Source organism: Stegostoma tigrinum, chromosome 22 (genome assembly GCF_030684315.1).
Source record: "Stegostoma tigrinum isolate sSteTig4 chromosome 22, sSteTig4.hap1, whole genome shotgun sequence".
Taxonomy (NCBI): Eukaryota; Metazoa; Chordata; class Chondrichthyes; order Orectolobiformes; family Stegostomatidae; genus Stegostoma; species Stegostoma tigrinum.
In genome coordinates this window covers 56,400,545-56,413,013 of record NC_081375.1, presented here as the reverse complement: position 1 = coordinate 56,413,013, position 12,469 = coordinate 56,400,545, and the positions used below count along the sequence as shown (strand labels likewise).

At 48.3% G+C, this 12,469-nt stretch overlaps 1 protein-coding gene across 6 annotated transcripts in view; it reads right to left on the bottom strand.

The window, feature by feature from the left end:
- Window positions 1-12,469, bottom strand: part of LOC125463472 (zinc finger protein 271-like) — a 73,631-nt gene that overhangs the window by 50,853 nt on the left and 10,309 nt on the right. For 3 of the 6 annotated variants that reach the window (XR_007249832.2, XR_007249833.2, XM_048554744.2), the window contains exon 1: window positions 11,388-11,723. The exons of 2 other annotated variants lie outside the window; for them this stretch is intronic. The gene's annotated coding sequence lies outside the window, so the exon portion shown is untranslated. Of the gene's footprint in view, window positions 1-11,387; window positions 11,730-12,469 lie in introns of those variants that run through there. One more of the 6 variants, XM_048554745.2, reaches the window with a different exon arrangement.

Below are 12,469 nucleotides of genomic sequence, written 5' to 3'. Positions count from 1 at the left end.
TATTCCAAAGCTTCATCTGTTTTCAGTCACCTAGATCTTATGACTGCTTCCTTTTTCCTCTTTGCTAGTCTCACAATTTCACCTGTCATCCATGGTTCCCTAATCCTGCCCTTTCTATCCCTCATTTTCACAGGGACATGTCTCTCCTGCACTCTCATCAACCTCTCTTTAAGGGCTTCCCACATATCAAATGTGGATTTACCCTCAAACAGCTGCTCCCAATCCACATTCCCCAGCTCCTGCTGAATTTTGCTATAGTTTGCCTTCCCCCAATGTAACACTCTTCCTTTCGGACCACTCTCGTCTTTGTCCGTTGGTATTCTAAAACTTATGGAATTGTGATCACTATTCCCAAAGTAATCCCCTATTGAAACTGCAACCACCTGGCCAGGCTCATTCCCCAACACCAGGTCCAGTATGGCCCCTTCCTGAGTTGGACTATTTACACACTGCTCTAGAAAACCCTCCTGGATTCTCCTTACAAAATCTGCTCCATCTAAATCCTTAACACTAAGAGAATCCCAGTCAATGTTGGGAAAATTAAAATCTCCCATCACCACCCTGTTGCTCCTACATCTTTCCATAATCTTGTCTACATATTTGTACCTCTATCTCACGCTCACTGTGGGGAGGCCTGTAGTACAGTCCCAACATTGTTACTGCACCCTTCCTATTTCTGAGCTCTGCCCATATTGCTCAATGCTCGAATCGTCCATAGTGCCCCCCTTCAGCACAGTTATGATATCCTCTTTGACCAGTAATGCAACTCCTCCAGCCCTTTTACCTCCCTCTCTATCCCGCCTGAACCATCTATATCCTGAGATATAGAGTTGTCAATTTTGCCCTTCCCTCAACCAAGTCTCAGTAATAGCAACAACATCATACTCCCATGTACTAACCCAAGCCCTAAGTTCATCCTCATGATTTACAAAAGGTCTTCCTAACATCAACCTGTTTGAGCATATCTGTCTGTTTCATGCTGTCCTCACAAACATCAAGGTCCCTCTCGCTGGTGAATACTGAAACAATTTATTCAATAAGGACCTCCTCTGACTCCGCACACAAGTTCCCTCCACTATCTCTACCCTCAGTCTGGCCTTCCTCTTATTCCTCACACAAGCATAGAACGCCTTGGGGTTTTCCTTGATCCTATCTGGTGAAGTTTTCTTGTTCTCCCTTCTAGCTCTCAGTCCATTCTTCAGATCCTTCTTGGCTACCTTGTAGACCCCGAGAGCCCTGTTGGACCCTTGCTACTTCAACTTTAAGTAAGCTTCCTTCTTTCTCTTGACTAGGTGTTCCACGTGTCTTGTCATCCAAAGTTCCTTCACCTTTCCATCCTTTCCTTGCCTCAGTGGGACAAACCTATCCAGTACTTGTAGTAATATTTCCCTAAACAACCTCCACATTTCTGTTGTGCATTTCCCTGAGAATATCCGATCCCAAATTATGGTCCTCAGTTCTTACCTAATAGCACTGTAATTACCCCTCCCCCAATTAAATACTTTCCCCATACCATCATGACTATAGTGAAGGTTAGGGAATTGAGATCACTACCACCGAAATGCTCTCCCACCAAGGGATCTGACACCTGGCCTGGTTCATTGCCAAGCACCAAATCCAATGTGGCCTCACCTCTCGAAGCAGGAAAGCTGGCGTATTGGGCTCAGATAAAGTGTGGGGCTGGATGAACACAGCAGGCCAAGCAGCATCTTAGGAGCACAAGAGCTGATGTTTCGGGCCTAGACCCTTCATCAGAAAAGGGGGTGGGGAGAGGATTCTGAAATAAATAGGGAGAGAGGGGGAGGTGGACTGAAGATGGATAGAGGAGAAGATAGGTGGAGAGGATAGTATGGGTGGGTGGGTGGGTCGGGAGGGGCTAGGTCAGTCCAGGGAGGACGGACAGGTCAAGGGGGTGGGATGAGGTTAGTAGGTAGGAAATGGAGGTGTGGCTTGAGGTGGGAGGACGAGATAGGTGAGAGGAAGAACAGGTTAGGCAGGCAGGGACGAGCTGGGCTGGTTTTGGGATGCAGTGGGGGGAGGGGATATTTTGAAGCTTTTGAAATCCACATTGATACCATGAGGCTGCAGGGTTCCCAAGTGGAACATGAGTTGCTGTTCCTGCAGCCTACGGGTGGCAGCATTATGGCACTGCAGGAGGCCCAGGATGGACATGTCGTCTAAGGAATGGGAGGGGGAGTTGAAATGGTTCGCGATTGGGAGGGGCAGTTGTTTACTGCAGAACGAGTGTAGGTGTTCTGCAAAGCGGTCCCCAAGCCTCCGCTTGGTTTCCCCAATGTAGAGGTAGCCACATTGGCAGATGTGCAAGTGAACATCTGCTTAATGTGGAAAGTCATCTTGGGGCTTGGGATGGGGGTGAGGGAGGAGGTGTGGGGGCAGGTGTAGCACTTCCTGGGGTTGCAGGGGAAAGTGCCGGGTGTGGTGGAGTTGGAGGGGAGCGTGGAGCGGACAAGGGAGTCGCAGACAGAGTGGTCTCTCCGGACGGTAGTCAAGGGTGGGGTTGAAAAAATGTCTTGGGTGGTGGGGTCAGATTGTAGATGGCAGAAGTATCGGAGGATGATGCGTTGTATCTGGAGGTTGGTGGGGTGGTATGAGAGGATGAGGGGGATTCTCTTTTGGAGGTTATTGCAGGGGCAGAGTGTGAGGGATGAGGTGCGGGAAATGCGGGAGACACTGTTAAGGGCATTCTCGAGCAGTGCGGGGGGGAAAGTTGCGGTCCTTGAAGAACGAGGATATCCGGGACGTGCGGAGTAAAATGCCTCATCCCGGGAGCAGATGCGGCGAAAGCAAACGAGTTGGGAATAGGGGTTGGAATTTTTGCAGGAAGGTGGTGAAAGGAGGTGTATTCTAGGTAACTGTGGGAGTCAGTGGGCTTGAAATGGACATTGGTTTGTAGGTGGTTGCCTGAGATGGAGACAGAAAGGTCTAGGAAGGTGAGGGATGTGTTGGAGATGGTCCAGGTGAACTGAAGGTTGGGGTGGAAGGCGTTGGTGAAATGGATGAACTGTTTGAGCTCCTCTGGGAGCATGAGGCGGTGCCGATACAGTCATCAACGTAACGGAGAAAGAGGTGGGGTTTAGGGCCAGTGTAGGTGCAAAAGAGGGACTGTTCCACTTAACCTACAGAGGCAGGCATGGCTTGGGCTCATGTGGGTACCCATAGCCACCCCCTTTGTCTGTAGGAAGTGGGAGGAATTCAAAGAGAAATTGTTGAGGGTGAGGACGAGTTCGGCTAGGCAAATGAGGGTGTCAGTGGAGGGTGACTGGTCGGGTCTGTGGGACAAGAAGAAGCGCAGGGCCTTCAGGCCATCTGCATGGGGAATGCAGGTGTATAGGGACTGGACGTCCATGGTGAAAAATGAGGTGTTGGGGACTAGGGAATTGGAAGTTCTGGAGGTGGTGGAGGGAGTGGGTGGCGTCACAGACGTAGGTCGGGTGTTCCTGGACCAAGGGGGAGAAAATGGAGTCCAGATTGGTCGAGATGAGTTTGGTGGGGCAGGAGCAGGCAGAGACAATGGGTCGACCAGGGTTTGTGGATATTGGGAAGGAGATAGAAGCGGGTGGTGTGGGTAGGGAAACAATGAGGTTGGAGGCTGTGGGTGGGAGGTCACCTGAGGTGATGAGGTCATGGATGGTTTGGGAGATGATGGTTTGGTGCTCGGGGGTGGGGTCATGATCAAGGGGGCGGTAGGAGGTGGTGTCGGAAAGTTGGCGTCTGGCCTCAGCGATGTAGAGGTCAGTGCGCCATACTAACACTGCGCCTCCCTTGTCTGCGGGTTTGATGGTGAGGTTGGGGTTGGAGCAGAGGGAGCGGAGGGCTGTCCGTTCTGCGGGGGAAGAGTTTGGAGTGGGTGAGAGGGGTCGAGAGGTTGAGGGGGTTGATGTCTTGACTGTAGTTAGAGATGAAGAGGTCAAGGGAGGGTAGGAGGCCTGAGGGTGGTGTCCAAGAGGAGGACTTGTGTTGGAAGCGGGGGAAGGGGTCAGTGGAGGGAGGGTTAGGCTCCCGGTTGGAGAAGTAAGCGTGGAGGAGGGGGAAAACTGCTCGATGTCCAGATGTGACTGGTATTCTTTGCTGTGTGGGTGGAGGGGGACAAAGGTGAGCCCCTTGCTAAAGACTGACCGTTCGTCCTCAGTCAGTGGGAGGTCTGGTGGGGATGGTGAAGATTCGGCAGGGCTCAGTGTGGCTGTCTTCTCTGGGGTTGCTGGCTGTGGAGGTTGTGAGCAGAGCAATGTCATCGTCAGCTGTGGGCGGAGTGCCGCTGGTATCGACAGTGGGCAGAGTTACATCGGCGGTGGGCAAAGTTACGTTGGCGTCAGCGGTGGGTGGAGTTCTGGTGGTGGGCAGAGTTATGTCAGTGTGGGCGGAGTAGCATCGTAGGCGGTGGGCAGAGTTGCGTCGGCATTGGCAGTGGGTGGAGCAGGGTGGGCGGCAGCAGCAGTGATTACAGTGGTGTTTGTGGTTTAAGTAGTGGAGGTGGAGGCGGTGGCCACCCCACCAGTCGCATTCGCGATCCCGAAAGAAGTGTTCCTGGCGGTGGTGGATGTGACGTCATCGGTGGGTTCACTGGCCATGGCCTCATGGTCAATGGCAGCAGGTACATTATGGGGGAGGTGCAGGGTCAGGTCGGGGATTTGGGAGGTGGAGGAATCCTGTTTAAGGTGGCTGAGACCCTGGCCTCCCCTCTAGTCTGCCTATCTACATATTGAGTCAGAAATCCTTCCTGGACACACCTGACAAAAATCTGTTCCATCCAAACTATTTGCACTTACAGGATCCTGTCGATATTTAGGGAAGTTGAAGTCACCTATGACAACAACCCTATTACTTCTGCACCTTTCTAAACTCTACCTCCCAATCTGTTCCTCACTGTCTCTGTTGCTATTGGGGGGGGGGGGTCTATAGAAAACACCCAATAAAGTGACTGCTCCTTTCCTATTTCTGACTTCCATCCATATTGACTCAATGGACAAACCCTCCTCGACAACCTCCCCTTCTGCAGCTGCGATACCAACCCTGATTCACAATGCCACTTCCCCACCTCTTTTACTTTCCTCCCTATTTATTTTGAAATATCTATACCCTGGAATATCCAACAACCATTCCTGCCCCTGGGTTATCCAAGTCTCCACAAAGGCCACAATACTGTAGTTCCAAGTACTGATCCATGCTCGAAGTTCATCACCCTTATTCCTGACACTTCTTGCATTGAAGTAGACACACCTCAACCTGTCGCACTGACTGCCACGTTGCCCTGTCAATGGCTTATCCTTCATCACAGATTCTCTGCTTGCTCTATCTGCCTGTACCCTATCCTCTGATCTGTACCTCCGGTTCCCATCCCCCTGCAAAACTAGTTTAGAACATAGAACATAGAACATAACAGCACAGTACAGGGCCTTCGGCCCTCGACGTTGTGCCGACCTGTCATACCAATCTGAAGCCCATCTAACCTACACTATTCCATGTACGTCCATATGCTCATCCAATGACGATTTCAATGTACCTAAAGTTGGCAAATCTCCTACCATTGCAGGCAAAGCGTTCCATCCCCTTACGAGTCTCTGAGTAAAGAAACTACCTCTGACATCTGTCCTATATCTTTCACCCCTCAATTTAAAGCTATACCCCCTCGTGCTCACCATCACCATCCTAGGAAAAAAGCTCTCCCTATCCACCCTATCTAACCCTCTGATTATTTTATATGTTTCAATTAAGTCACCTCTCAACCTTCTTCTCTCTAACGAAAACAGCCTCAAGTCCCTCAGCCTTTCCTCGTAAGACCTTCCCTCCACACCAGGCAACATCCTAGTAAATCTCCTCTGCACCCTTTCCAAAGCTTCCACATCCTTCCTATAATGCGGTGACTAGAACTGTACGCAATACTCCAAGTGCGGCCGCACCAGAGTTTTGTACAGCTGCAGCATAACCTCTTGGTTCCAGAACTTGATCCCTCTATTAATAAAAGCTAAAACACTGTATACCTTCTTAACAGCCCTGTCAACCTGGGTGGCAACTGTCAAGGATCTGTGTACATGGACACGGAGATCTCTCTGCTCATCTACACTACCAAGAATCTTACAATTAGCCCAGTACTTCGCATTCCGGTTACTCCTACCGAAGCCCATCACCTCATACTTGTCTGCATTAAACTCCATTTGGCACCTCTCAGTCCAACTCTGCAGCTTATCTATGTCTCTCTGTAACCTACAACATCCTTTGTCACTATCCACAACTCCACCGACATTAGTGTCGTCTGCAAATTTACTAACCCATCCTACCAGGCCATCATCCAGGTCGTTTATAAAAATGACAAACAGCAGCGGACCCAACACCGACCCTTGCGGTACACCACTAGTGACTGGACTCCAGGATGAACATTTCTCATCAACCACCACCTTCTGTCTTCTTTCAGCAAGCCAATTTCTGATCTGAACTGCTCTTTCTCCCACAACCCCATTCCTCCGCATTTTGTACAATAGCCTATTGTGGGGAAACTTATCGAACGCCTTGCTGAAATCCATATACACCACATCAACCGGTTTACTCTCATCTAACTATTTGATGACTTTCTCAAAGAACTCAACAAGGTTTGTGAGGCACGACCTGCCCTTCACAAAACCGTGCTGACTATCCCTAATCAATTTATTCTTTTCTAGATGATTATAAATTCTATCTCTTATAACCTTTTCCAACACTTTACCAACAACTGAAGTAAGGCTCACTGGTCTATAATTACCAGGGTTGTCTCTACTCCCCTTCTTGAACAGGGGAACCACATTTGCTATCCTCCAGTCTTCTGGCACTATTCCTGTAGACAATGACAAGTTAAGGATCAATGTCAAAGGCTCGGCAATCTCCACCCTGGCTTCCCAGAGGATCCTAGGATAAATCCCATCCGGCCTAGGGGACTTATCTATCTTCACAGTCTGTAGGATTTCTAATACCTCTTCCTCGTGAACCTCAATCCTACCTAGTCTAGTAGCCTTTATCTCAGTATTCTCCTCGACAACATTGTTGTTTTCTAGAGTGAATGCTGTCGGAAAATATTCATTTCAAGCTTCCCCTATCTCCTCTGACTCCACACACAACTTCCCACTACTATCCTTGTTTGGCCCTAATCTTACTCTCGTCATTCTTTTATTCCTTATATACCTATAGAAAGCCTTAGGGTTTACCCTGATCCTATCTGCCAACAACTTCTCATGTCTCTTCCTGGCTCTTCTCAGCTCTCTCTTTAGGTCTTTCCTGGCTACCTTGTAACCCTCAAGCACCCTAATTGAGCCTTCACATCTCATCCTAACATAAGCTTTCTTCTTCATCTTGATCAGAGATTCCACCTCCTTCATAAACCAAGGCTCCCACGCTCTATAGCTTCCTCCTGACAGGTACATACCTATCTAGGACACACAGGAGCTTTTCCTTGAATAAGCTCCACATTTCTAATGTGCCCATCCCCTGCAGTTTCCTTCCCCATCCTATGCTCCCTAAATCTTGCCTAATCTCATCGTAATTGCCTTTCCCCCAGCTATAACTCTTGCCCAGTGGTATACACCTATCCCTTTCCATTACTAAAGTAAACATAACAGAATTGTGATCGCTATCACCAACGTGCTCACCTGCTTCCAAATCTAACACCTGACCGGGCTCATTACCCAGTACCAAATCTAATGTGGCTTCGCCCCTTGTTGTCCTGTCCACATACTGTGTCAAGAAGCCCTCCTGCACACACTGGACAAAAACTGACCCATCTATAGTACTTGAACTATCCTGTTCCCAGTCAATATTTGGAAAGTTGAAATCCCTCATGACAACTACCCTGTCTCTCTCACTCCTATCGAGCATCATCTTTGCTATCCTTTCCTCTACATCTCTGGAACTATTCAGAGGTCGATAGAAAACTCCCAACAGGGTGACCACTCCTTTCCTGTTTCTAACCTCAGCCCTCAGTTCTCAACTACCTCAGTTGACGAGTCCCCAAATATCCTTTCTGCAACTGTAATACTGTCCTTGACCAACAGTGCCACACCTCCCTCTCTTTTACCATCTTCTCTGTTCTTACTGAAACATCTAAATCCCAGAATCTGAAACAACCATTCCTGAGCCTGCTCTATCCATGTCTCCAAAATGGCCACAACATCGAAGTCCCAGGTACCAACCCATGCTGCTCGTTCACCCACCATATTTTGGATGCTCCTGATGTTGAAGTAGACACACTTCAAACCAACTTCTTGCTTCCCGGTGTCATCTTGTGTTCCTGAAACTTTATTTCGGACCTCCCTACTCTCAACTTTTTCTACACTCGAACTACAATTTTGGTGCCCATCCCCCTGCTGAATTTGTTTAAACCCACCCGAATAGCCTTAGCGAATTCCCCCCCCCCCCCCCCCCCCCAAGGATACTGGAATCGCTCCGGTTCAGGTGAAGACCATCCTACTTGTAAAAGGTCCCACCTACCCCAGAAAGAGCCCAAATTATCCAAGAATCCAAAACCCTCCCTCCTGCACCATCCCTGTAGCCGCATGTTCAACTCCTCTATCTCCCGATTCCTCGCCTCACCAGCACATGGCACAGGCAACAAACCAGAGACAACAACTCTGTTCGTCCTAGCTCTCAGCTTCCACCCTAACTCCCTAAATTTCTGCCTTAAATCCCCATCTCTCTTCCTACCTATGTCGTTGGTGCCTATGTGGACCACGACTTGGGGCTGCTCCCCATCCCCCTTAAGGGTCCCAAAACACAATCAGAGACATCACGAACCCTGGCACCTGAGAGGCAACACACCAACCATGAGTCTCTCTGGTCCCCACAGAACCTCCTATCTGTCCCCCTAACTATAGAGTCCCCAGTGACTACTGCCCTGCTCCTCTTCCCCCTTCCGTTCTGAGCAGCAGGGACAGACTCTGTGCCAGAGACCTAGTTTAAACCCTCCCAAAGAGCTCTCGCTTCTGCCACTAGGATATTGGTGCCCCTCCAGTTCAGATGCAACCCATCCTTCTTGCACAGGTCCCACCTTCCCCAAAGATCCACATATCTAATGCCCTCCCTTCTACACCAGCTCTGTAGCCACATGTTCAGCTGCACTCACTCTCTATTTCTGGTCTCAATCAAGGCACCGGCAGCAATACTGAGATTACTACTCTGCTCGTCCTGTCTTTTAGTTTACATCCTCACTCCCTACATTCACTTATCAGGTCCTCATCCCATTTCCTAGCTAGGTCATTGGTACCGACATGTACTATGACTTCTAGCTGCTCTCCCTCCCCCTTTAGAATCATGAAGACTCAATCCGAGACATCCCTGGCCCTGGCACCCGTGAGGCAACACACCATCCAGGAATCTCGCTCAATACTACAGAATCTCCTGTCTGTTCCCCAAACCATTAAATCGCCTGTCGCTATCACTCTCCTATTCTCCCCCCCCTCCCTGAGCCAGACAGTCAGGCTCAGTGCCAGAGACCTGGTCGCCATGGCTTTCTCCTGGTAGGTCCTCCCCAACAGGATCCAAATTGGTATACTTATTATTGAGAGGAATGGCCTCAGGGGATCCCTGCACTGTCTGTCTATTCCCTTTCACCCTCCTGACAGTCACCCAGCTACCTTTGTCCTGTAACTTGGGTGTGACAACCTCCCTATAACTCCTGTCTATCACCCCCTTAGCCTCCCAAATGATCCGAAGTTCATCCAGCTCCATCTCCAGCTCCAGTTCCAGTTCCCTAACGCGTTCTGTGAGGAGCTGGAGTTGGGTGCACTTTTTGTAGATTAAGTCAAAAGGAATACTAGTTGTGACCCTTACCTACCACATCCTACTAGAGTAGCATGCAATTGCCCTAGCTTCCATTCCCTCTACTCTAGATTGCCAAAAGAATAAAGAAACAAAAACCTTACCTTACCAACCCTCCACACAGTTTTGTTTGGTTGGAGGAGGATGATGGGTGGCAGACAGTGTAGTGTTTCGGGTTTAGCCAATGCCAAATATAACAGTTCACTTCCCAGTTCACGCGCTCACCTCTCCCACCACAAAAATCAAGACAGCCACTGGCTGACAAGATAAATTTTTATAAGGAGAACCTTACATGCAAGGTTAGAAATCAGCGAGAAATGGACTGTAGCACCAGAAAAGCAAGAGTTGCTAGACCAGCAGCAAATGGTCCAGAGCTGGACAGCAGTAAAAATCTTCAGGTACAGTCAGAAGTAACAATAAATAGTCAAGTTCCCTAAAACACATTAGAAAAGCTGGGATGGAGGTGTTAGCCAATTACAAACAGGTGATTTAAGAGAGGGCAGACGGCAAACTGAGCAATGGGGAAAAATGAATTTAGATCCATAGTAAAGAACACACCAGCCTCAGAGCCATAGAACCTCTCAGTGAAAACAGAACACACCACTAAAAGCTATGAATTGTAAATGAATGGTTAAAAATACTTGCCTTCAAATCAAAGATAATAAAATGTGAGGCTGGATGAACACAGCAGGCCAAGCAGTATCTCAGGAGCACAAAAGCTGACGTTTCGGGCCTAGACCCTTCATCAGAGGGGTCTAGGCCCGAAACGTCAGCTTTTGTGCTCCTGAGATGCTGCTTGGCCTGCTGTGTTCATCCAGCCTCACATTTTATTATCTTGGAATCTCCAGCATCTGCAGTTCCCATTATCTCTGCCTTCAAATCAAATTCAGTTTTCAACATTAGAATGTCCAGCAGGAGCATGCATCTGGGAAGGTAGTAGAACTGGAATCAGAGAGATATCTCTGTTGAGGAAAATATACAGGGAGCAGGTGATGTCACTGTGCACCCTCCATGAAAATCCTGTAAAAGAAGTTTATAAAATCTAAAACTGAAATTCTAGATAGAAGTATCAAAGAGACAAATGTGGTTAAGCAATAGCTGTGTGAAGTTCTGATCACCACATTAAAGAGGAGTATGCCTGGATTATAGTGTGCAGAGGAATTCATCAGGATGCGGTCGGGGCCAGAGTGTCTGTGCTATGAGGAAAGATTGAGAAGGGTTGTTTATCTTGGATCAACGATGGTTGGGAAGGGACGTGACTCAGGTGGAGAACATCATTCGGGGGACAGACAGGAAGCCTTTTTTTTCCTGTTGGTGTCTATCTGATCAACAACCAGGGACATCGACTTAATATGAAGTAGAAGACGAAGAGGAGGGCTGAAGAGTTCTGACGGATATTTCTCTTTATTTGTGTTTGTTCTGTTTAAATCCTCCCCTTCTAAACCTCTTTAAAATAACAGTCATATAAATGAAACAAAGAACTGCCGAGGCTGGAGATTTAACAAATAACGGAAACTGCTGGAGAAATTCAGAAGCAGGTTCACTAGGCTCAAGCATTAATTGTTTTCTTTTCACAAATGATGCCATACCTGCTGAGTCTCGCCAGCAATTTGTGATTTTGTTTGTACAACCTTCTTACATGTCTCCATTCCGAACAACGGCGGGGGCAGGGGCTGGTACAGCTGCTCCCAATCATTCCAAACAACATCCTCTACAAAGATGGCGACCATCCTTGATTCCCCCCCCAAGGTCCTATAACTGCCAGGAAGCATGGAGCCAACGTCCCGAGCGCGGGAGTGAAAGGTTTGTGGCTTACGCAAGATTTTCATTAACGTCCCTGTCCACCCGCCAGTTCCATCCTCTTCCCGCCTCATTCGCAACGTTTCCGGCGCCGAGAAAGAAAACCCCCTGTTCCCCCCGCCATCGCTCACTTTGCGCAAGTGCCGTCAACTTCCGGCCATGCACCTGCGCACTGTTCTCTCGTACACTGCGGTGAAACCTCCGGAGAGTGTACACCATTGGTAGTACACGTTACGCTCTTAGATTTGGTTCCTGTCATGGGATGGAAAATGGAAATACGTAAATAACGATGCCAGGACATTAGCCTGATACCAGTCTGAGCCAGAGACACATTTGATATTGCTGTGTTAAGAATTACAGAAATAGTCCATAGGAGGAAGAGTGAATTCCAAATGAATATCTCACTTGGCATCATTTGTCTGCCTTCTCCTCAGAGCTTCACCCATTCTTCCTTTTAGATAAAGATACAATACTCTTGAATGTCTGGATTGACCTTGCCTCCACCATACCCTGGGAGGGTGTGCGGGGCAGTGGTGCAAGCCAGACTGCAACCATTCAATGCCTGAGAAGGCTTTCCCACATATCAGTTTAGATTTTACCAATCGCTTTATATTTGCACACTCTTGCTCCTCATATATTCATCAGCAAGGATTTTCAGCCAGATCTCCTCATAAAAGCAAAATACTGTTTTCTCATAGGAGAACGGTCCCATAAAAGGTGGTTGAGTCAGAAATTCTAATAACATTGAATAAGTACCTGGATATTTACTTGGTTTGCAAAAGCTGAAAAATGAGATTGTGTAGTAAGGACCTTTGCTGACTAACCTGAACAAGACAGGTCAAATTGCCTCCTAATGTGCTTTAAATGTCTA